General features: G+C 38.1%; 2 pseudogenes; both read right to left on the minus strand.

Moving 5' to 3' along the window:
* LOC141589972 (uncharacterized) overlaps positions 1–24455 on the minus strand; it is a 170151-nt pseudogene that overhangs the window by 12593 nt on the left and 133103 nt on the right.
* LOC141593133 (heterogeneous nuclear ribonucleoprotein 1-like) lies at positions 1986–2948 on the minus strand (annotated as a pseudogene).

A 24455-nucleotide genomic window follows, 5' to 3' on the forward strand; every position in this document is an offset into this window, starting at 1 on the left:
ATCGATCGACCAGTAAAGTACTCGATCGAGTGATATCTAACTTCAGCAGCTCATAATCTCGTTAGTTTCAGCTTTGACTTGTCTTTTAGCTCCCGAAATGGCTTCAAGCATCCCGAGACAGCTATATTTCCGCTCCAAATTCACTCTTCCTCCAAATGCATGCAAAACGGACGATAAAAGGCTTGATTTCACTACTTTATGGTCCATTCCTGCAAATAGAACAAAACAAACCAAAGTAGCATATTCGGGGCATTTCGTAGCATTAAACTACGATAATAGCATAGAAATACGTACATAAAAGACCTAAAAGGACTATATAAAATGCACGTATCACCCCATATGTTCACCTCCTCAGGTTCAGACTCCGGCGCACACCAGATCTCTTAGTCATAAAACTCACTGCTATTGATTACCAGTCATACTCTGTTCCAGCTTAAGGTATATGAAGTGATCAACTATATATACTACTTTTTAGCATAAAGATGAGCAAAATGCACAAAATATCAGCTTTAACTACAATTGTTTTGAAACATGATATGCTACAACATAGACCTAAAAAGCGCATCATTTGGATCCAACTCCGAAAGCCAATTAGCTCAAATGGTAGAGCATTGTGCAATGCACAAAATATGGGTTCGACTCCCATATTGGCTATGAAATACCATTCTTTCTTTTACTTTTTTTTTTCAGTCAAGAAAATTTTCTATTAGCCCTTCTAAATTTTAACTAAGGTTTATCCAAATACAAGTTTCCTACAAAACTAACAAGCTAGGATATGTAGCCTAATTACTTGAATGCATTGACTAATGATTGCTATATCATGCTCTCCCTGTCACAAAGAGTTACAACTCATAAACTGACAACAATATAACCATTGTAGAGAATCTTACTCTGATGGAAAACAAAGTTTCACAGTAGAATAGTTATGTCTTGTATGGGTATTAGACTTTGAACCCCTTTTCCAACTGTTCTCTTAATTATGGTTTTGCTGCCAGTACAACTATCTTCTAGAAATCCTCTTTGTGGGAATTCTTCTATTTCAAGTATGGCATGTGTGGGATGCAATCATGGAATTTGTTGTTTGATAGGCTATATGAGATTTGAACCCATATCTTTGTGCAAAATTAGCACCTCGCTCTACCATTGAGCTAATAGCCTTTAATATACGCCGTACATAACACAATTGCTCCAAAGAGATAAATCAAAACATATAATTAATGTCCTTATAGGATGGCTCATAATCTAGCCCGTAATGCTACGTTTTGAGCTCATCTACGCACACTATCAAAATAAATAAATAATGTCTTTAATGCAATTGGAGAAATTTTTAATGCACGTATAACCTTATTTCATGCACATATAACCTTATTTCATGCACATATAATCTTATTTCATGCCCATATAACACACTTATTTCATGCATATACACGGTTGTTTGATGCACATATATTGCTTTTTCATGCATCTACTAGGCTACTTCAGACATTGATAAGCTCATTTAATATGTCATGCATGCACATGGTTATTTCATGCACGTATAAGATTATTTCATGCACATGTAAGGTTATTTCATGCACATACAAGGTCATTTCATGAACATACAAGGTTATTTAATGCACAGAGAAGACAAGTATTAAGAAACCTGAAAATGTGATTAATTTAATTATTATTTATCTAAATTTGACATTTAAAGCTAAAATGAAAATAACCCAACACCAAAATGTGATTAATTTAATCATTGTTTCTTCAAGTTTAGGTCCGCTTAATCCAACCCTAAACCCTTTCCCGTCCTATATTTTAGGATACCGTCCCCTTTCACTTTTTAATGCACATATAATCTTATTTTATGCACATAGAACCTTATTTCATGTATGTACGTGGTTGTTTAATGCACATATATTGCTTTTTCATACATCTACAAAGCTTCTTCATGCACTGATAAGGCTATTGCATCCTAAACCCTTGCCATTATTTGTGGGAATGGATCAAAGACAAAAAAAAAAACTATTAACCCTATTAAGCCCAGCAATAGGCAAGTTGAATCCCTGTACATAACCACTGAGAAAACTATTAACCCTATTAAGCCCACCACATAATGGACTTTTAGGCCCTGGTTATACATCCTTAGGAACGGCTCGCTTCACCTCAACCATTTTACCATGAAGCTCATGAAAAGTTCTAATCATTGCTCTCTCTGCTACTTCTTCTGAGTCAAAGGTGATAAATCCGAAGCCTCTTGGCCTTTGGGTATTATGGTCATACATGACAACTACATCAGTGATAGTCCCAAACTGATCGAAATACCTTTTAAAGTCTCCCTCAACCTAAGCATTGTTGGATGCTAAGCCTCCAACAATTATCTTATTTGTGCGCATTGGTGATGCAATAGGGCTGCCATGGTTTATGCTCACTATTTGATGGTCATCTCTAGGAACAACCTTCTTTGCCTCAACCTAAACATATGCATGATGGCATACTTACATAGAATTTAAACATGAAGACAGTGGCGGATAATTAACAACCGAAGACAGTACTTCCGCCAACTATACATTTACAGCTGTACTGGACATCAGTTTACAGAAAGTAAGCATTCTGAGATACTCAAATATTACATTCAGGCACATTCGACAGACAGATATGCCCCGTTACTATTACTACCAGCGATTAGTCTATTACGAGTACTATTGATGCAATAAAGAGCATGACAAAGTTGATATGCATGATTGACTTACAGTTCTACCATCAATGACATGCTGCTGCCTGACAACCCGTTCTGCAACAGCCGGGTTTGCATAGATAACAAAACCAAACCCACGAGCACGTCCTGTAACACGATCCTTCATGATCACAGCTTCCACAACCTCCCCAAACATTTTGAAGTATTCTCTCAGACGATCCTCATTAGTGTCCCAAGAAATCCCACCTATAAAAAGCTTCCCTGGCTCCATTTCTGCAATTTCGCCGACACATACATACAACCCATCATCACTGTACTAACACAAGCCAAATAAATAACTTCTCCAAAGTTGCACACAGTTCAACTTAGCAAATAAATAAATTCAGTCTCTAATTTCATGATTTCAACCAATTTAGCAAATTTCTCAACTTCCCCAACCCTAATTTCTTAGTTTCCCCAATCTAATTCACAAAAACTCTAATTTCACAAACATAATTCCTCATTACGACTTTAACACATTAATCTAGGCCTAAATTCCATTAATTGTATCGACAAATAAAAAAATTTAAAAGAGAAAAAAGATGTAAACCTTAATTTCGCAAAAATTAATCAACACTATCAAAAGTTTACCTCATCGAAGTACTAGAATCCATTGCTAGAAGAAGCGTGGAAGATTTTGATCGATCGTCGAATAGTTTGATCGGAATATTTCTGACGATCGAAGTAGAGAAAGCAGGAGCTTGAATGCGTTGAAATATTTGATAGTCAAAGAGAGAAAAAATAGGAGAGAGAAACGAAATTTGGTAAAATGATCGAGTCTTGAATTTTGGGATCTAAGGGATGTGAGTGGTTCTCATGGTTCTCATTATCTTGTTGGTTCTCATAGGATCCCGAATATATATATATATATATATATATATATATATATATATATATATATATATATATATATATATATATATATATATATATATATATATATCCGAAAACCAATGGACTTCTATGTAATTAAATAAATTTATACAAATTAATTATACTATGTAATTTTTAATCATAATGTTGTGTGATGGACCTAAACAAGGGATTTCAATGTAAATATTACGGAGTATATAGTTTTGGTTGAAGTATAAATTTAAAGAACACCAGAATATAGTGAGTTTCCTTAATATAAACAGGGCCCACTTATGGTATTAATTAGTATAAAGATGTTAATTATTTAACATACACAAATATAATATAAGTATGTTATATTTTGAAAACTATTAAAAGGTAAATAAATCAATCTAGTTTAAAATATAATATTCCCTAATTCATTATATTTGTAATTTAATTAGTAAATAATGACGATTACTCTTAAATAATTTTTTAATCTAATATTTCAGATTTATTTAAATATATAACTCTAATACAACTAGATAATCAACTAATATAATAGTAACCACCCATGTGAGTAGTAAAAGCAACAATAATGGCAACGGGAGTAGTGAAAGTCATACTAGCAGCAACGCAAGTAGTGAAATTTAACAATAATAAATGCGGGAGTAGTGAAAGAAAAAATAATGACGGCGGGAAAAGCGAAAGTAATAGGAGTCACAACACATGTAATGAAAGTAACAGTAGGAATAACGGAGAGAGTATTTATTTAAATATATGATTTTGACAAAACTAACGGGCTAACCATAAAAATAGCAGGAGTAGTTAAAGAAACAACAGTAACCGAAGAAGTAGTGAACGTAATAGTATTAACACGGGATGTAGTGAAAGTAATAATATTAACAGCGGGAGTGGTGAACGTGTCTCATAATTTGTTGATTAATTTCACATGTCATCATAATTTCAAGATATAAATTGTAAATGTATGTGTTAACCAAAATTAGCGAATCACATTTCATAGAAAATAAAATTTAAATGGTAAATAAAGGTAGCCCGAGCGTAGCCGGGCACCAAACCTAGTTTTTTATGAAAATTGCAAACCAAATAACTACAAACATCAAAGGGAATCTGATTCCATTCCCTTTGTAACCCTTCCCTGATTTCATTCCATTACTCTTTACTAAACCAAAAACCCCTTAAATAAACATTTCGGTTCCTTCATATCAATAAGAAAAAAAAAACTTTTCCCACACAAAATGATAAACCAAAATCAAACAGAAGTACAAGGGATTATTTAGGATAATTTGACGTTAGACAGTAGATATTATGATTAATATGATGTGTGAGCATGTGAGAAACAACAAATTAATTAATCAATTTACATTTGGCGATTTGGAATTAAATGTCCCAGATTATTGAGAAAGAAACAGGGTTTTATTGAGGGAGAGGTTATTGGATGTCGAAATGTCCCAGATTATTTCTCCAAACATCAAGTAGAAAATCAGATTGTGAACATGACTCCTCAAACCCCCACTCTCCTGCCACCTAAACGAAGGCAAGCTTAAGATGTTTCACATGGAAACTATATATAAGTAGATAATAATTTTCTACCGATACTCCCATAGTGCTCAGATTGAACCGAATGGGTAAGAGGAAAAAAAAGGAAAAACAAGTTTAGCCAAAAGCTATGTCTCACTACCATGACAATTGAATGATCAAATGATCCACTCAGAAGAATCTGTGGCACATGATGGCTGAAAGCAACAGTTTGGACCTGCAAGAAACGCATAAGAAAGAAATTTATCAGACAGCTCAAAGAACGCCTACCAGAAATAGACATGACAATAAATTGAACATCAAACTGTATCACTTAAAATGTACTCATGCCCTGCACAAGAGATTGGTTATAACTACACGTCTACACCTCAAAATTAATGGCATCCTGATAAGCTCATTATATTATTAATCTATTTCACTTATTTTATGCATAATAAGGGGCATTGGAAGCGATTTTTACATGACTTACTTCTCTAAATCCCAACTTCCAAATGTCGGGCTAGTATAGAGTTTGGTCAACAATTGGAGGCAAGGACATGTCTTAAATTCTACTATGGTGCAAAACATCTACAAGCAAGAAAGAAGGAATACTAACCAAGGCATGAGAAGGAGAAAGGAACAAAGAAAAGAGTGAAAATAGCCCAAAAGGCTCACCGTGAGCCCTCTGGCTCTGTAAAAAGCTCACCGTGAGCCTATTCCTCTTCCACTTCCGTTTTGTTACGGATCATGCACACAATCCAAGACCCATTACTCCCATGTATTTCTAGGCTATAAGAGGATGAAGACATTACATTTTCAAGACATCTCATCTTAGTGGAGGCTTATCAAGAATCAAAGTTGTAATCTTGGGAATTATTATTGTGTTTTTAGATCTAGAATGGAGAACTAATCTATTCTCTTAATCCAATGCTAAAGGTGTAATCTTTTGGTTGTAAGACACTCTAATATTTCCTTAATTGTTATTATTATTTTTAGTCCCTTGTGTTTAATGTTAGATCTTTGAATTATTGTTTGATTAAAGTAATTAAGTATGATTTCCTTGTTGCTTTATCTTATCAATTTCCATAATTCATTGTTGTTAGAACTGTTAAGTGTGATTTCCTTGCAATTCTATTAAAGCAACATCTTGTGTTTGAATTAATGAGTGTGATTTCCTCCCAACTTGATCAACAAGAAAGGGGTTAACTTGTAATTAGGCATTAATTGTGTTCATTGTGTCTAGTTACCCTTATTGAAGCTCTCATGCTTTTATCTGCTTCTTAATTAAACCAATGTATGTGATTTCTACTTTGATTATGTTAATGAGTTGGGTTGATGATTGATTAAGTGCCACTATTAAGGAGGTTTAGGAGAGTGATCTCTACAATAAGGTAATAATAATTAATTGGGGAATTATTTGTGTCAAGGATCAACCATTAGAGGTTAATAATTAATTGGGGAATTATTTGTGTCAAGGATCAACCATTAGAGGTTTATCAATGGGATTGGGTTAAGTTCTTCTTAAAATTGATAAATTTCCATCTTAAAAATTGCTTGCTTGCTTGTTTGTTACTTGTTCTTTACTCTTGTTTGAATTGTGACTTTGAAAACCAAACCACCACCCCCCCTTTTACATACTTGTCTTTAATGAAGGTCGAATTGTCATCTATTCTCCCTATCAAACACTATTTATAAACTTAACAAACTACTCTTAGTAGAGTTGTGAGTAAAGGCCGGATCCCAAGGGACGGGTAATGGATTAAGTTACCAATTGCAAGTAGCTATGTCTTAGGGTGTCACAGTTTAGTTTGGATTGAGATGGTTATCTAAACTACTAGACAAGTAAAAGAAAATGAATGGAAAAACAAAGCAAGTAAAGTAAATGGGAATGTAAACAATTGATAAAAGGCACTATGGTGTCATGGGGTTATAGGGGTGTCATGGTGAAGATCATACAAACAAGTTTACAAAGATACAAGCAAATTATTGTTGTAATGGAATCGAGTTAGTTTATGTTTTACAATTCCTAGGAAGATTTGGGTCTCGGAGCCGAGTCGGTCAAGACTTTACAACACCTACAAGTAGACTTAGTTTCTTCCTATTCAACTATATGCATGATCTAACAAGCCTTGAGTTAGTTTATATCTTACAAGTCTTGTTGAATGGATAAGATATTTATGCTAGGTTGTCAATCAAGCATTTCATCAAGCATAACATGTGCATAAGTTGGAACTACAACAAGCAAGCAATCATATGAATACATATTATAATAAGTATAGATCTACCACCATGATTAATTCCCCTAATTCCCCACTAACCCTAGCTAGGAGACTACTCACTCATGATCATGGGAAACATGCTAACAAGGGTGTCAATCATATTAACAAGCCTAAACATGATGGATGAGTAAAGCAATAAACAATTAATTAAGCAAGGAGTAAAGGAATTGTATCAAACTTAGATGAACAAATGGAAGGAATGAATAATAGAAGAAAACTTGATTGATGAATGAAGAGTTGTCAATTCTTCAATAAATCCCAAATAATCTTCCAATTACCCAACTAGATCTAAGGATTCTTCAACAATAATTAAGGAAGGATTAATATGTAATTAAGCTAATTGATTCCTAATCTATTCTAATAACTTGGTGCTCATCTCTTAATACAATGGAGTATTTATACTAAGTACAAGTATTAGGGTAACTAAGGGTTTAAATGACGATTAGGTCCCTAAGATGAAGATTAACGCCTTGCAAGTCCCTAAGGAGCCCCACGTCCTGTCCATGTTGGATGCTCATACTGCTCAGGGAAACGCCCGTCCCGTGTGTGGGACACTCGGGCTGAGCATTGGGACGCCCGGGTTGCTCTTCAGGCCGCTCGAGATGCTCTTCAGGACGCTCGGACTGAGCTCAAGACGCCCGGATCGTGGATCAGCTTGGCTTCCTCCTCTTGTGACTGCCTCAAGATCCGTGAGGATCATTGAGGGGTCGTGGGGGTCTTCATCATTGCCCATTCTACTTGATTTATTGACTTAGGCCTTTAGTATTGGTCTCCTCTTTGATGCTTGGTCGTTAAATGCGATCAATTTAGCTCCGTTTTTGCTCCATACACGCAAGGCTAGCGCTCCTTCCCTACCAAGGGCACATAACCTCTAAGAATATGCAAAGTAGGAAACTAAAGATAAGAAACGACCCTAATACATGCTAGAAAGCATAGGAACGAGGCTAGTCCAGGGACTAAATGTGTGCAAATATGAGTCACATCAAATATCCCCAAACCGAACCTTTGCTCGTCCAGAGTAAAGAGGTGACTAAAACTACGACCTTTATTAATACTACTAGCCGATGTGAGATAATTAGCGGGTCTCACTCCGCCCCTTCAACTCGCAACAAGACATCTATGAGGTAAGATGCCTTCTTGCAAGGCAAGGTGGGGCTTGCCAAAATGGCGATGCATCCAAGCATTAGGCACACAAAAACAAGTAAAGGATGCATCTACAAAAAAGAATAGCCACTTTCCTCATGTAAGTGGCGGAAATCTTCTAAAAGGGAAGCAATCTAAGGGTACACGTTCCATTGTAGATATTATTTCTCCAAGTTACTAAGCCCAAAAGGATACCAACAAATCACCTCCAAGTTGTGTTAAACTAGGGTAGTTTTTTCCTCAATTTCTAGATGCTTTTGTCAAGACTAGACTCCCTATGGTGTTAGAAACTCTCTAGAATTGCGGAATTCCCCCTCTTACCTAGGCAAGAAGAAGGGTCGTCCCCTCTCTACCATGCAACAAAAATGAGATCAATGGAAAAAGGGATCAATATGTTTTGAGTTTCACAATAGTAGTTTGCTTTTGATTTGTTTTCCCCCCAATTTCTTGTGGCTTTTGACACTTGAAGAACATTTTTTGCCATTTTTTGATGATTGGCATTTTGATACTTGGCAATTTTTCAATTTTTGCATTCTTTTGAACATTTTCAAAGTAACCCCATTTTGTAGCAAGGGTACTTTTATTGAAGCATAGGAGTCTATTTTTGCTCCTCTTTTCATTGGTGAAATTTTTGCAAACTTTTTGACTTTCATTTTGGTACTTGAACTCAAGTTGGAGATTTTCGCGCCTATTCCCTTTTTGTTGACAAAACATGATGATAGAAATGAAAGGACGGTTGCATGACATTAAGGGTCACGTTGGAATAAACAGTAGCCAAGGAGTTATCACACCACAAGGTACTCTTGACTAGGCCTTAGTCCATGGGTCAAAAGATACTAATATGACACATCCTAGGGTGTCTTGAGGGTATTCTAGCAAACAAAGTCTCAAGGAGAAAAATTATCTACAAGGGCCCTATATACACTTGTCAAGCTTCCCAACTAGACATTTTCACAAAATTTTTCCTAATATGCAACTACATGCCATGATGCAACTATCATATATATACAACCTCATGCATATGCTTCTATCGCTAGTATGCCACATAATCTAAATGCAACTCCTACAATCACATAGGTTTATACCGCATCAAACAAAAAGATGCCACATTGTCATTAACATTTAGAAGGAAAAATGAGATTTGGAAAGATCATACCATGCGGTCTTCATATTCCTCATGCCTCGAATAAGGCGTAGTCGGTCCCAAGTGATAGGAGTGAACAACAAACAAACATATATATACAATTCTACACTATAAATAGAGGACATGTTTTTGGAATTTTTGAAAATTTTCAATTTTTATCATTTTTCAAATTTTTTGAGTTAGCTGTTAAAAGTTAGAATGTTATAATTTCTCATCCCCACACTTAGTATGGACATTATCCTCAATGGACAAAACAGTAAGAAATTGTGCAAATGCAATGTCATGAAATGCATGAGTCTACACTAAATGCATACTACATGGTATATATTACAAAATGATGCAAGCTAAACTATTCTAAATGATGCATGCTTTCTATTGTTTGGAGAGCTAATTTAGATTAACTCGGGATGCTTATGACTAAACTTCCCCAAACCAGTTAAATTAATGGGGTAAGTTTGGCCACAAGGCCATGCATGCAATGCTATGCTAATTGTCATTTTGGATTTTTCCTAGTGAGAACAAAAATTGTCATCACCTTGGTGTGGCTAAGGTGGAAAAAGTCCTTTGTTGTTGCTAGGACACTTCACTAGGCAAAATGCCGGAACAACAATGATTATTCAAAACAAGTTAGTTAAACAAATCAAATTTTGTCATAGAGATAAGAGAGGAAGAAAGAGCTCACATAAGCTTTGATGGGTGCCTCTTGCCCGCTCCATCTAGCCAAAGAACTCTTCACTTATCGTCATCATCGCCGCCATCTTCATCACTCCATTCCGCTCTAGACTCATCACTTTTATAGAAGTACATGAATTCATCCCCTTCACTATTAACCTCAACGGTGTGGCCATCACTCTCCCGTCCCTCACCAATTCCATTAGCTCCACCATTCCCATGGGCCGAATTTGGAAAGAGTATATCGACTTGAGCCCAAGAGGGAAGCATTCCTTCTTCATTTATGCGCCCTTGACGGGCCAAATGATGGAAACTAAGGTATAAAGCATAAAAGGCACCCACCCTATCATTATATTGTTGTTGGTGCAACGCTTGAAGTAGACCCGTAGCAAAGTCATCCTTGGGTAGAATGAACGGGTTAGGGTGGTTGTAGGTTTGGTAAGGGAAGGGGTAAGGAGGAATAGTGATCTTTTCCCCTTCATCTTTGTCCTCATTTTCTTGTTGTTGTGGAGGGGGTGGGGCTTGGTTCTCTTGCCTTGAGGTTCTGGGGACTAGGTAGGAAGGTAGATGGGAATGGGGTCCTCTTCTTGGTGAAATTCTTGTCAAACCTTCCATTGGAAGGATTAGCGGATCGCTTCCCTTTGTTAGCCATTTGATTTTTCTTTCATAGCCCTCATAGGCTATCCAATGATGTTGTTTGAAAAGAAGGCATTCATTAATCCTAGTATTGCCCAGGAGAGGGACATATGAATTGTCATTGTTGAAGTTTGGGTTAAACCACTTTGCAATCCTTGTTATCAATCCTCCGTTCACAATATGCTTCATTCCGTTGTCACACCCATTTCGTAAACGTGCCCATCTCTCAATTAGTACCAAAGGAGCATTGAAGTGGTATCCACTTTTACCTTGGATTTATAAATATGATCCCATAAAAGTGAGGTCAAGCTCATTTACGACCGCGGTGTCACGTCGAGCAAGTACGGTGCTCGTTAGGAAACGGTAGGTGAGTCTTATGACCGGGTTTTGGATGAAGGAGGCCAAAAAATCTTTAATCTTTGTCAAGTCACGGCCCATTAGGGCTCTCCAAAGTGGTTCTACACTATATTTTCGAGGCTTGGATGATCGAGAGGGTGATACATCTAGGCCTAAAATATCCGCAAACTCAACCAATGTTACCATTCTAGTGACATTTTCCAATCGGAATTCTATGCATATGGTGTTGTTGAGAGTTGAAATTTTTAGAAAGCTTAGGAATTCAAGTACAAGTGATTTGTAAGTAGGCTCATACATATGAAACATGGTAGAGAGTCCGAACAAGTCGAACAATGCTTCAGTTTGGTGATAAATCCCTAGCTTTCTAAGTGTATCATGACAAAGAAACTTGGTTGGGAGGATGTTCTTACCTAGTAGTCGATGAAAGACGACTCGTTGAGCATCATTAATAAACTCGATATGAGGGAACCGGTCGAGTATTGAAAGATCAATAATTTTTTCATTTTCTCTCCTCCTTGTGTTGAGATGTGAGGTAGAAAAACTCCCTATAATCCTTGTTCTTCTTTGTTCCCTTGTCATGAATCTCCTTGTGTTACTCATTTTGGTTAAAGTACTTTGATTATGATTGAGTGAGAGTGAAATAAAACCTTCCAAATTAGATCTCTTTGCTTTGTTGAAAACCCTAGATTGAGTGACTTCAAGTTTAGAGAGGTTGATTTGTTTTCTTTGGGATGAAGTGGGGTAATTTTGTGTATTTGTGAGGGGGTTTTGGGTTTACTAAGTGAGATGAGTTGATGTGCCTTGATATGTGTGGTGGAAATTAGGAGAAGAAAGAAAGGTTATAACCAATAGAAGAGCGGCACGGGAGGGAGACGCGCGGTTCGTTTAAGGAGCCGGGCGTCTTCTGCTTTCTAGGAAAAATTGTACACGCATAAGGGACGCGCGACCTGGAGTCGGCCCGCCCATCTCAAGCAATGGGACGCCCGTCCTGATGCTAGAATGCCCGAATTTTGAAGCAGAGTGAAAAATTTCTTGGATGAGCAGATAGGGACGTGCGTCCCTAGGGTGGAACGTCCGTCTCGAAAAATTGGGACGCCCGTCCTGGTGCCAGGATGCCCGGATTTCTTTCCAGCATAAAATCTTTCAATCTCTCTTGGCTCCAGCTCCCACGAGTCGAGGCTAGGTCGTGGGGATCCTCCTTTTTGCTCTTTTATAGTTTCTTCTTCCTTGAATGAGTGACATAGGCTCTCTCTTAGCCTAGACAAAAGCTTCCCCACACTTGAATCTTAAATTCTTCACATATCAAACTTGATTAATAACCCTCCCTCACTTACTCTCATGTCAAAAATTTGATTAAAACAAGAATTTAAAATGCAATGCAATAAAGTTAAGTGTAAGTAAGTGAGTTAGTATATTTACAAGTGGTGGTTTAGGGAGGACTCCACCAAACTCTCCTCCATTTTAATGCTAGATGAAGGTGGGAGAGGCTCAAGGCGGATGGCCTCAACTTCTCCTACAAAAGCTTCTTCATAGTAAGGCTTGATACGTTGACCATTGACTTTGAACCGATTCCCATCTTCCGACATTAGCTCAAAGTCTCCATACTTTCCGACATTGGTGATTACAAAGGGACCCGTCCATCTTGAATTCAACTTTCCGGGGAAGAGCAGATATCGAGAGTTGAATAGAAGGACTTTGTCTCCCTTGTTCAAGGGCTTTTGCTTGATTCTCTTGTCGTGAAGCAATTTGGTTCGTTCTTTTTAGATCTTTGCATTTTCATAAGAGTGAAGCCGAAATTCCTTCAATTCCTCAATTTGCAAGATCCTCTTCTCTCCACTTAGCTTGAGATCAAGATTGAGGACTTTGATTGCCCAAAAGGCTTTGTATTCCAATTCAAGTGGCAAGTGACAAGCCTTTCCATAGACTAGTTTGTAAGGTGAAGCTCCTATGGGTGTCTTATAGGCCGTCCTATAAGCCCAAAGAGTGTCATCAAGCTTCATGCTCTAATCCTTATGAGTCTTGTTAACAACCTTCTCAAGAATTTGCTTGATCTCCCTATTTGAAACTTCGACTTGACCGCTTGTTTGAGGGTGGTATCCCAAGCCGGTCCTATATTGAACACCATACTTTGTCAAGAGAGATTCAAGTTTCTTTTCATGGAAATGTGTTCCACCATCACTAATAATTGCTCTAGGAACTCCAAATATTGGGAAGATCACTTTCTTTAAGATATTGGTCACCGTCTTTGCATCATCGGTTGGGGTAGCAATTGCTTCTAACCACTTGGACATGTAATCAACGGCAACTAGAATGTACTTGTTGCCTTGAGATGATACAAAGGGACCATGGTAATCAATTCCCCAAACATCAAAGATTTCAACCTCCAAAACGCCTCATTGTGGCATCTCATTCCTCCAAGATATGTTCCCGGTTCTTTGGCAAGCATCACAATGAAGGATGAATTCTCTAGCATCTTCAAACATGGTAGGCCAATAGAAGCCCGATTGTAGGACTTTGGCAATCGTCCTTCTTGCTCCATGATGTCGTCCCTAAGGAGATGAATGACAACCTTCCAAAACTCCTTGAACTTCCCATTGCGGCACACACTTGCGGTAAAGACCATCACTACATGATTTGTAGAGATTGGGATCATCCCAAAAGTATCTCTTCACTTCAAACAAGAATCTCTTTCATTGATTGTAATTTAATTTCGGAGGAAGGACTCCTCCTACAATGTAGTTTGCAAAATCGGCAAACCATGGTGTTGTATGTCTCTCAAGTGTGGCTTTGATTCTTTCTGTAGGAAATATCAGTATACTTCCTTTAAGAAATTACGGATTATAACGAAATTATGATTATGAATACGAGTCATAAATGAAATAGCATAAACAAAATAGAAAAGATAAAGAATCAACCTTTGGTCCTAGCAAATTCGGCCTAAGAACAATATCAAAATGATATTCGCCTAATCGTTGCACCCAAGATGCTCCGAGAAATGCCCCTCAAATTGCTAGAATGAGATCCCCAAATTTACTAATTAATTTAGGGTTTTTTTGTGTTTTGTTTGATGAAAGAATGCTAGGTCAAAATTAGGTTAAAAGGATTAGTAGAAAATGATCTCCCTCTCTCCCTATTATAGCCGAAATATGGGAGAGGAATAAGGGAAGATATTTCTTCCTTTTTTCGGTTTTGACCGAAACCACAACCACCAAAAATGAGGATATAATCTTCTTATTTTTGGTTGTTGTTTAATTGTATATTATGTGTATTATTTATCAATTGTCATATATATCGACATGTATTAATAAGTCCACTTATAACAGCTTGCAGTCGATTTATCAATACCAGTCTGTCAACATTTATTATGATAATATTGTATAATATATACTTTAATTATAAATATCGCATATTTATAATTAGCTAATTAAATATAACCGATTACATTTAATTACGAATTAACATTTTAATTCGTTCAAGCTAACATTATATACATTAATTAAATATAACATATTATATTCAATTTACGAATTGACAGTTAATTCGTCTCAGCTAATATTCTTTAATTAGATTAAATAATCGTCTCATCAACACATTAACTAACTGTTTAGTCAAATACATGGACTAAACTTTTAGTCATATTAGGCATCAATGTGATTACATTTCCATAATCACATCTCTCAAACACATCCTTTAGGTGTGACTTTTAGGGACCAGTTGATCACCGCCATCAGTATGATAATAACGTCAAACTTTCCAGCAAGCCAACCGTTATTAGGTAATCGTTAATCAACTGATAAAATATAAAGTATACCCTTGTGAACCTATAAGAGATTTATAAATGTTATCACACTAATTGTGGAGGACACAAGCTCCAACAAACTCCCACTTGTCCTCACAAGTGTATGTGCGATAACCGATTCTCATATCCTAAAATTTCTCCCACTCAATGTAAAACAATTTACAAAATCCGTATTCACAAAGGTCGTAATTTACAAGTGATCAATATCAAGAGTGGTTTCCCCGACTAGAGAGTAACTTAACTGATAAACGAATCATCATTCGAGCATGGCCATGCATTTCAGTTACAACTCCTCGAGTGGCCCTGAGAAATAACTAAACCTGATAAAGGTTGGATATTTTCTTCAACTCGAATCCTGCAGATTTAAGCACAGTATGAAATGACCCAGAAAAAATCTGCTTAGCCTCTTGTTACGGCAGACCATGAGAAAGAAACCAAAGTCACCCAAAAACTGCCTTAATCTCAAGAAACAGTCGATAGTCAAAAGAATCGACTCTAGGAACACAATGGACGTCCAATCCACGACCTGGCACCAAATGTTTTTAAACATTTAGGACTCCATTATGTTGTCATAATTTATTGTCCTACGAGGTATCGTTATAACTCGCATCTGTGATCGATCAGCCAACCGTTTGACTTATGGCTCGTTGAACCCACCATCAATCGACTGCACAATATAATAGCCAGAGTTATCAGCTCATGTAGGCGATTACAGACCAAAACAAATATAATGTAATTCAGTTCACTTTGTGGCGTTCAATGTTGTCAGTACAATCCACATGAAAAACAAAATATGAAATAAAACGATGAAGTTATAAATAGTATATGAAAAAGATAATGTATCGAATCCATAATCAACTACTACAACTCAGGAACACGTTTAATTCCCATGGAAATAACGTGCCCTACATGCTTATCATAATTCAACGGTTTAGTTTGAGGGTTCGCGATGTTGTCATCCGAAGCTATCTTGTCAATCACTATCTCCTCTTGCTCCACGTAATCACGAATTAGGTGAGCTTTCCGATGTACATGTCTAGACTTGTTGCTAGACTTTGGCTCCTTAGCCTGGAAGATGGCACCTCTATTGTCACAATAGATGGTGATCGGGTCATTCGAACTAGGAACTATGGATAGTCCTTGTAAGAATTGACGCATCCATATAGCTTCCTTTGCTGCTTCCGAAGCGGCATAGTACTCGGATTCAGTAGTAGAATCTGCTACAACATCCTGTTCGGAACTCTTCCAGCTGACCGCAGCACCATTAAGAGTAAAGACGAATCCAGACTGAGATTTTGAATCATCTCGATCTGTTTGGAAGCTAGCATCTGTGTAACCGATTGCGCATAGCTTAGTATCACCTCCATAAGTCAATACCCAATCCTTAGTCCTCCGTAGCTACTTAAGAATGTTTTTAACAGCCATCCAGTGTGTTTCGCCTGGATTGCGTTGGTACCGACTCGTCATACTCAATGCATATGCCACGTCTGGACGTGTGCATATCATGGCATACATGATCGATCCTATGGCTAATGCATAAGGAACACGACTCATGTGTTCAACCCCTTCAGGCGTCGTGGGTGACTGAGACTTGCTCAACTGCATCTTAGACGTCATTGGAAGGTTCCCCTTCTTGGAGTTGGTCATGCTGAACCTATCAAGAATCTTATCCAAATAAGACTCCTGACTCGGTGATAACATCCGTCGTGATCTATCTCGATAGATACGGATTCCCAATATGCGTTGTGCCTCACCCAGATATTTCATCTGAAAATGGTTTTTCAACCATCCTTTAACCGAAGATAAGAGAGGAATGTCATTCCCAATCAAGAGTATGTCATCAACATACAATATCAAGAAAACAATCTTGCTCCCACTCGACTTGATATATAAGCATGGTTCCTCAACCGATCGAGTGAAACCATACTCTTTTATCACCTGGTCGAAACGATGATTCTAACTCCGAGAAGCTTGCTTATGTCCATAAATGGAACGCTTAAGCTTGCACACTTTCTTAGGATTTTCAGGATCTATGAAACCTTCGGGTTGCACCATGTACAACTCTTCCTCCAAATAACCGTTTAAGAAGGCGGTTTTCACATCCATTTGCCAAATTTCATAGTCATGAAAAGCGGCAATCGCTAAGATTATCCGAATGGAACGTAGCATAACCACGGGTGCAAAAATTTCATCATAATGCAATCCGTGCACTTGAGTGAAACCTTTTACCACTAGTCGTGCTTTATAGGTATCTGGTTGCGAGTCTACAGAATGCTTTATTTTGTAAAGCCATTTGCACTGTAGAGGTTTTACCTTGTTAGGTAAATCAACAAGATCCCATACGTCATTCTCATACATGGAGTCCATCTCGGATTGCATGGCTTCAAGCCATAGCTTTGAGTCGGAACAGGACATGGCACCTTTATAGGTAGCGGGTTCATTACTCTCTAGGAGCAAAACGTCATTCTCCTCGACCATACCAATGTATCTGTCTGGAGGATTAGAGACTCTACCCGACCTCCTAGGTTCCTGAGGAATATTAACCGTATCATCAGTTGAAGGAACAACTTCCTCCATCTGTTCCTCGGTTGTTGGTTCTTGAATCTCCGACAGTTCGAAGGTTCTATTACTTGTCTTGTTCTCGAGAAATTCTTTCTCTAAGAACTTTGCACTAGCCGCAACAAAAACTCGATGTTCGGTAGGCGAATAGAAGTAATGACCAAACATTCCTTTTGGATAACCAATAAAGTATGTCTTGACCGATCGCGGGCCGAGCTTATCCTCGTGTCTCCACTTGACATAAGCCTCGCAGCCACAAACCCAAATAAAGGACAAGTTAAGGACCGTTCCCTTCCACATTTCATATGGAGTCTTGTCGACAGCTTTAGTCGGACTTCGGCTAAGTATAAGAGCAACTGACAAAAGAGCAAAACCCCATAATGAATCAGGTACTACCGTGTGACTCATCATGGATCGAACCATATCAAGTAATGTTCGATTTCTCCGTTCGGACACACCATTTAATTGAGGGGTTCCAGGTAGAGTTAACTGTAAAACGATTCCACAGTCTTTAAGGTGTTGATCAAACTCATTTGAAAGATATTCGCCACCCCGATCTGAACGGAGTGCTTTAACCTTTCTACCCAGTTGGTTCTCAACCTTATTCTGGTATTCCTTGAATTTCTCAAAGGACTCACTTTTATGCTTCATTAAGTAGACATATCCGTATCTACTCAAATCGTCCGTGAAAGTGATAAAATATCTATAGCCATCTCTAGCGGTAATTGAAAGAGGTCCACATACATCAGTATGTATGAGTCCTAATAGGTCACTAGCGCGCATTCCAACACCTTTGAAGGAAATTCGAGTCATTTTGCCGATAAGACATGATTCACACGTGCCAAATGTAGAAAAATCGAATGCGGGAATAGTCCCATTCTCGACGAGTTTCTTTACACGTTTTTCATTTATGTGTCCCATTCGACAATGCCATAGATAGGTTTGATCTTTGTCACCAACCTTTAATTTCTTATTATTCACGTGTAATATATCTGTAGTTTGATCAAAGATGTAAATTCCATTCATGGAAACTGCTTTGCCATAAACCATTTCATTAAAAGAGAAAATACAGCTATTATCCTTTATTGAAAATGAAAAACCGTCTTTAGCAAGTACGGAAACAGAAATAATGTTCTTAGATAAACTGGGTACATAGTAACAGTTATATAAATATAACTCAAAACCACTTGGGAGTTGGATTACGTATGTTCCCTTCGAGACTGCAGCAACTCGTGCTCCATTCCCGACTCGCAGGTCCACATCACCTTTTTCGAGAGGTATGATGTTCTTTAGGCCCTGCAAATGATTACACAGATGAGAACCACAACCAGTATCAAGTACCCAAGTTCCGAAACTTGCATGGTTAATCTCAATCATATGAATATAAGATGACATACCAACAGGAGTGACGCGGCCTGCTTTTATGTCCTCACGGTACACGGGACAATTCCTCCTCCAATGCCCAGTCTTGTGGTAATGGTGGCACTCAATGTCACTGCCCTTGCTCTTTGCCTTGCCTAGTGAGCCACTAGTCTCACCATGCCCACTCTTACCGTTTCCTGGCTTTTTAAACTTTGGCGTTCCTACAGTTAGGTCGCCATGAGCCTTGCCCCTACCCTTATTCTTGTTGGAAATCATGAGAACATCTTGCTTCATGCTCCCACTCAATTTCATATCCTTCTCGGTCTGTACGAGAAGTGAGTGTAGCTCATGAGGACTTTTCTTCATGTCATTCATGTAGTAATTTGCCCTGAAAAGGGCAAAACCATCATGAAGTGAATGAAGCATACGGTCAATGACTATGCTCTCACTGATTTTTCAATCAAGTGCCTCCAATTTCTTGACATTCTCAATCATGTTGAGAATGTGTGGGCTAACCGGTTGGCCCTTCTGGAGTTTCGCATCAAAGAAGCGACATATATGCTCATAAGTAACGATTCTCGGTGCTTTTGAGAACTCGTTAGTGAGCGTGGTGAAAATCTTGTTTGCACCTTGGGCAATGAAGCGTATTTGCAAATTGGTTTCCATTGCAAAAATGAGTACGTTCTTTATCGCACCCGCTTCCATAACGAAGTCACTATAAGCAACTGTCTCGTTAGATCTTGCATTTGGGCCTGGGTTTGGCGGTATTGGCTCAGTTAAGTACTTGAGCTTACCGTCAGCAATGGCAGCATTCCGCAATGATGCCTCCCAGTCCGCAAAATTGGACCTGTCATTTTTCAGACGTGTGAACTGATTCATGTGGTCCATGAAAGCTTTCAACCAGGACTCGCGTCCAAGTGTGGCACTAGGCATAGGGATTTCGTTATTTCCAGCCATTTGTTGTAACAGCATTATCGAAATAAAACGTATTCTACACTGCGAAAGAAGAAAAATATAATAAGCATACTCATCGTTTAAGATTTAAGTCTAATGAAATACTGTTATAACGCGAAGACTCAAGCATTTATACAATTGACCTCCCTCAAGAATTATATAAATGATCCCAAGACTCAATTATCTGTAAATTGATAAGCCAACCTCTTGGCTAATTCTACTTCTAGAATTCTTGGTCGGTAAATTTCTGTAAATTCTATCTTTAGTCCATCATAATCACGAGAAACTCTTCGGACTATAATGTTGAGGTAAACTAAGTCAACACAAACTACTTACCCAACGTAGAAGGGGTCATATGGAGAGTAAGGTCCTATATGCCTACCGACGAAGAAGGGATTCATAGATGTTTGGCCTATCAAGACTAATCTCAATTTCAGTTTTAGAGGAAGATCCCATCAACTTTATTTTAATTCATTTTAAGTGAACTAATATCTAGCATGCGAGAATGAATAAACTAAGATGATGGCTTAAAATTTAGTGACATCTTTATGTCCATGATAACTAACATCCAAATTATAGTGACATCTCCAAGTTACTAAGCCCAAAAGGATACCAACAAATCACCTCCAAGTTGTGTTAAACTAGGGTAGTTTTTTCCTCAATTGCTAAATGCTTTTATCAAGAGTAGACTCCCTATGGTGTTAGAAACTCTCTAGGATTGCGGAATTCCCCCTCTTACCTAGGCAAGAAGAAGGGTCGTCCCTTCTCTACCATGCAACAAAAATGAGATCAATGGAAAAAGGGATCAATATGTTTTGAGTTTCACAATAGTAGTTTGCTTTTGATTTGTTTTCCCCCCAATTTCTTGTGGCTTTTGACACTTGAAGAACATTTTTTGCCATTTTTTGATGATTGGCATTTTGATACTTGGCAATTTTTCAATTTTTGCATTCTTTTGAACATTTTCAAAGTAACCCCATTTTGTAGCAAGGGTACTTTTATTGAAGCATAGGAGTCTATTTTTGCTCCTCTTTTCATTGGTGAAATTTTTGCAAACTTTTTGACTTTCATTTTGGTACTTGAACTCAAGTTGGAGATTTTCGCGCCTATTCCCTTTTTGTTGACAAAACATGATGATAGAAATGAAAGGACGGTTGCATGGCATTAAGGGTCACGTTGGAATAAATAGTAGCCAAGGAGTTATCACACCACAAGGTACTCTTGACTAGGCCTTAGTCCATGGGTCAAAAGATACTAATATGACACATCCTAGGGTGTCTTGAGGGTATTTTAGCAAACAAAGTCTCAAGGAGAAAAATTATCTACAAGGGCCCTATATACACTTGTCAAGCTTCCCAACTAGACATTTTCACAAAATTTTTCCTTATATGCAACTACATGCCATGATGCAACTATCATATATATATACAACCTAATGCATATGCTTCTATCGCTAGTATGCCACATAATCTAAATGCAACTCCTACAATCACATAGGTTTATACCGCATCAAACAAAAAGATGCCACATTGTCATTAACATTTAGAAGGAAAAATGAGATTTGGAAAGATCATACCATGCGGTCTTCATATTCGTCATGCCTCGAATGTGGCGTAGTCGGTCCCAAGTGATAGGAGTGAACAATAAACAAACATATATATACAATTCTACACTATAAATAGAGGACATGTTTTTGGAATTTTTGAAAATTTTCAATTTTTATCATTTTTCAAAATTTTTGAGTTAGGTGTTAAAAGTTAGAATGTTATAATTTCTCATCCCCACACTTAGTATGGACATTGTCCTCAATGGACAAAACAGTAAGAAATTGTGCAAATGCAATGTCATGAAATGCATGAGTCTACACTAAATGCATACTACATGGTATATATTACAAAATGATGCAAGCTAAACTATTCTAAATGATGCATGCTTTCTATTGTTTGGAGAGCTAATTTAGATTAACTCGGGATGCTTATGACTAAACTTCCCCAAACCAGTTAAATTAATGGGGTAAGTTTGGCCACAAGGCCATGCATGCAATGCTATGCTAATTGTCATTTTGGATTTTTCCTAATGAGAACAAAAATTGTCATCACCTTGGTGTGGCTAAGGTGGAAAAAGTCCTTTGTTGTTGCTAGGACACTTCACTAGGCAAAATGCCGGAACAACAATGATTATTCAAAACAAGTTAGTTAAACAAATCAAATTTTGTCATAGAGATAAGAGAGGAAGAAAGAGCTCACATAAGCTTTGATGGGTGCCTCTTGCCCGCTCCATCTAGCCAAAGAACTCTTCACTTATCGTCATCATCGCCGCCACCTTCAGCACTCCATTCCGCTCTAGACTCATCACTTTTATAGAAGTCCATGAATTCATCCCCTTCACTATTAACCTCAACGGTGTGGCCATCACTCTCCCGTCCCTCACCATTTCCATTAGCTCCACCATTCCCATGGGCCGAATTTGGATAGAGTATATCGACTTGAGCCCAAGAGGGAAGCATTCCTTCTTCATTTATGCGCCCTTGACGGGCCAAATGATGGAAACTAGGGTATAAAGCATAATAGGCATCCACCCTATCATTATATTGTTGTTGGTGCAACGCTTGAAGTAGACCCGTAGCAAAGTCATCCTTGGGTAGAATGAACGGGTTAGGGTGGTTGTAGGTTTGGTAAGGGAAGGGGTAAGGAGGAATAGTGATCTTTTCCCCTTCATCTTTGTCCTCATTTTCTTGTTGTTGTGGAGGGGGTGGGGCTTGGTTCTCTTGCCTTGAGGTTCTGGGGACTAGGTAGGAAGGTAGATGGGAATGGGGTCCTCTTCTTGGTGAAATTCTTATCAAACCTTCCATTGGAAGGATTAGCGGATCGCTTCCCTTTGTTAGCCATTTGATTTATCTTTCATAGCCCTCATAGGCTATCCAATGATGTTGTTTGAAAAGAAGGCATTCATTAATCCTAGTATTGCCCAGGAGATGGACATATGAATTGTCATTGTTGAAGTTTGGGTTAAACCACTTTGCAATCCTTGTTATCAAGCCTCCGTTCACAATATGCTTCATTCCGTTGTCACACCCATTTCGAAAACGTGCCCATCTCTCAATTAGTACCAAAGGAGCATTGAAGTGGTATCTACTTTTACCTTGGATTTGTAAGTATGATCCCATAAAAGTGAGGTCAAGCTCATTTACGACCGCGGTGTCACGTCGAGCAAGTACGGTGCTCGTTAGGAAACGGTAGGTGAGTCTTATGACCGGGTTTTGGATGACGGAGGCCAAAAAATCTTTAATCTTTGTCAAGTCACGGCCCATTAGGGCTCTCTAAAGTGGTTCTACACTATATTTTCGAGGCTTGGATGATCGAGAGGGTTCATACATCTAGGCCCAAAATATCCGTAAACTCAACCAATGTTACCATTCTAGTGACATTTTCCAATCGGAATTCTATGCATATGGTGTTGTTGAGAGTTGAAATTTTTAGAAAGCTTAGGAATTCAAGTACAAGTGATTTGTAAGTAGGCTCATACATATGAAACATGGTAGAGAGTCCGAATAAGTCGAACAATGCTTCAGTTTGGTGATAAATCCCTAGCTTTCTAAGTGTATCATGACAAAGAAACTTGGTTGGGAGGATGTTCTTACCTAGTAGTCGATGAAAGACGACTCGTTGAGCATCATTAATAAACTCGATATGAGGGAACCGGTCGAGTATTGAAAGATCAATAATTTTTTCATTTTCTCTCCTCCTTGTGTTGAGATGTGAGGTAGAAAAACTCCCTATAATCCTTGTTCTTCTTTGTTCCCTTGTCATGAATCTCCTTGTGTTACTCATTTTGGTTAAAGGACTTTGATTATGATTGAGTGAGAGTGAAATAAAACCTTCCAAATTAGATATCTTTGCTTTGTTGAAAACCCTAGATTGAGTGACTTCAAGTTTAGAGAGGTTGATTTGTTTTCTTTGGGATGAAGTGGGGTAATTTTGTGTATTTGTGAGGAGGTTTTGGGTTTACTAAGTGAGATGAGTTGATGTGCCTTGATATGTGTGGTGGAAATTAGGAGAAGAAAGAAAGGTTATAACCAATAGAAGAGCGGCACAGGAGGGAGACGCGCGGTTCAATTAAGGAGCCGGGCGTCTTCTGCTTTCTAGGAAAAATTGTACACGCATAAGGGACGCGCGACCTGGAGTCAGTCCGCCCGTCTCAAGCAATGGGACGCCCGTCCTGATGCTAGAATGCCCGAATTTTGAAGTAGAGTGAAAAATTTCTTGGATGAGCAGATAGGGACGTGCGTCCCTAGGGTGGAACGTCCGTCTCGAAAAATCGGGACGCCCGTCCTGGTGCCAGGATGCCCGGATTTCTTTCCAGCATAAAATCTTTCAATCTCTCTTGGCTCCAGCTCCCACGAGTCGAGGCTAGGTCGTGGGGATCCTCCTTTTTGCTCTTTTATAGTTTCTTCTTCCTTGAATG

This window comes from Silene latifolia, chromosome 7 (assembly GCF_048544455.1).
Source record: "Silene latifolia isolate original U9 population chromosome 7, ASM4854445v1, whole genome shotgun sequence".
Taxonomy (NCBI): domain Eukaryota; kingdom Viridiplantae; phylum Streptophyta; class Magnoliopsida; order Caryophyllales; family Caryophyllaceae; genus Silene; species Silene latifolia.